The sequence below is a fragment of the Etheostoma cragini genome, chromosome 3 (genome assembly GCF_013103735.1).
Source record: "Etheostoma cragini isolate CJK2018 chromosome 3, CSU_Ecrag_1.0, whole genome shotgun sequence".
Taxonomy (NCBI): domain Eukaryota; kingdom Metazoa; phylum Chordata; class Actinopteri; order Perciformes; family Percidae; genus Etheostoma; species Etheostoma cragini.
The window spans coordinates 25,509,295-25,511,794 of NC_048409.1; the positions used below are offsets into that span (position 1 = coordinate 25,509,295).

Sequence of the window (2,500 nt, forward strand, 5' to 3'; positions counted from 1 at the left end):
ACAGAGGGGTTACATAAGATAATTGCTAAGTAGCAGATTTTCAGTGCAGAGGGGGTTCAAGTTAAAATCCATATTAGTTCATTAACAACAGGAAGGGAGCATCTACAGGACTCCTGGTTGATGTATTGAGACTGAATGAAGCATCTTTTGCAGCACATTGGTTTTTATCAGTGGAATAAATAGCACTGAGGGGGAAGAACTATACATATTGCTTCTTAAGGCCAAGAGTAAAAGCAAACATGTCCATGAAGTCAAAAAGATCAAAATAAATGTCAGCTGTTCATTTCAATGCAGTCTTTGAATTCAAGCGTGTTTGAATAAAAAAAAAAAAGTATATACAAATCTTAGTATGTAATAACATAACATCTAGCATTACATCATGTAAAACAACAACCACTAAATATGATTTGCATAAGAATCTTTGTAGGGCCTTACAGTACACATTAGCACAACTGATGTCTAGCACCCAGCACAATTTCCACGGCCTAAAATCTTAGATCCACAAGTGCATGGAGTTTAGCATTCATTTTAATGAAGGGAAGTGTCCATGAAGTTGAGTTATCATCAAAATTCCCGCTACGCCCCATTAAAACACGCTATTAGTTATGGTGTCATGGGCCTAAGCCAAATATCGATGAATCATGATGCCAAAGAGCTGCTCCTAAACAAAATACGGCTGCAAATGGATCTCAGGAGAGTGATGGACCCCTGAGAGCAAACTGCAAGGTACAAATGAAGGCGACACCATGGTAAACCAACCGTTCAATTACCAGTCGGAGAAAGAAAAGAACCCCATGGCTCACCCGAAAATGGACACGTGCCCTTAAGAGTCGCCATGTGCTACTTTGCTACTACGACCAACTGAACTGTCATTCAAAGTCAGCGAGTGGGATCCTTGTTACTATCGAAGAATAAGTGTGCTTGCCACTCTGGTTGCAGGTCGACACCAAAATCAGTCGCATATTCAAAAGCACTTCGAATGTGAATCATGGACGGTGGCAATGTCATTGTCGTCTAGCAACAAAAGGCATTGCAAAATATTCTCAGTGGACATAACTAGCTGCCTGGTGAGTGTGTTCTTACTGCCACCTTTACATTTGTGTTAGCATGAGTGAGTGAGTTTTAACATCGCTGAGAGTTCATTGAGGTCAAGCACATAATGTACAGAGCTGTCATGGTCACGCTCTCAACACTATTCTGTGCTGCTCTCAAGTCAGAAAGGTACACACACACACAGACAGCCAGGCCCCCTGAGAAACAAAGAGCTATCACACTGACAGAAGCTTCTTTACCTAACAGTATCCACTGGTGTATGAAGAGCTTAATGCTATCACAGCATCAATAGCATTATCTCTCATAAGCTACTGATGCTAGCCAGATGCTATTTCTTCAACAGCAGCAGTTAGTTTTAGTCATCTATTGGCTCAGGATGCCACCAAAAATTGATATAGCATCCAATTAGCATTTCACCTGAAGCTGTTTTTCAAAGGTAACTGAGCTAATTGTTATGCTACTGGATTGCTAAATATTTAGCTTTGATGCTTAAAACCAGAAAAATTTGTTATTCCACTGAAATGGGAAATCATTTAAAATAGCATTGTAAGGCCATGTAACATTAGAACTATCCATTGAAAAGCAGAATAAAAGTCATTAATATATTACTTGTGTGGAATCGGATCAAAATGGTTATTGTGGCCTCGTAAACATTAGACCACAAGAAGTGCTTTATATGTGAGCAAACAAGTAGCATCAGATTAAAGGTTGGCAATAATGACTGACTAATATGTGATGGTTAAATTTAGGCAATTTCAAAAAATAATGTAGCCCTTGTCTGAATGGCCTATGCTGATACAATGAGGCCTCTGTTGCTAGAAGATGACAGTTTCCTGTCATCCATCTAGATAGCTCAGCTCATCCTGCCTTAACTGTCACATGACCCTTAAAACAGCATTCATGCCACTACATACCCATCCTCCAAACGCCAGAGATTTCAACAGTAGATAGTCAATCTGCAGTATCTACTCAATCTGGATTAAATGAAGTGCAATGATGCCAGGTGGAGCAGACAGAAAAGAGATAAACCCAGGTGACATGCAACATACAGCAGGGTGTGAGCCAAACTGAAAAAGTGTGACATGGTGAGCGTGCAGTGAACGCCTTAGCTCACTGCGCCACGGCCTTCTCCTTCTGATCGGCATTGTTCGAGGCAGGAACGTGTGGGAGATGGCCGTGCATCCCTCTCAGCTCCCGAGAGCCTAACCCGTGGACATGAAAGCACAACGTCACAAGTTAGGGTCTCAGGGACGGAGAGAGATACATCTTCACAGGGACCCCTCCACCTCCTCACACAGCAGCTTTCAGCTCTCTTTTGGGATTTTGAGTCTCTTTGTTTGCTACTAAAATGTTAAAAGAAAAATCCTGAACAAGAAAGCTTCCATGTACTGAACTCGTCTTTAAGTCAAATGAGGACTCAGAGCGTCTGAGCATCTCTTCCACACAG

General features: G+C 41.5%; 1 long non-coding RNA gene across 2 annotated transcripts in view; it reads right to left on the bottom strand.

Annotated features, from left to right (window-relative positions):
- Positions 1 to 2,500, bottom strand: part of LOC117942472 — a 17,718-nt gene that overhangs the window by 4,232 nt on the left and 10,986 nt on the right. The window lies entirely within an intron of this gene.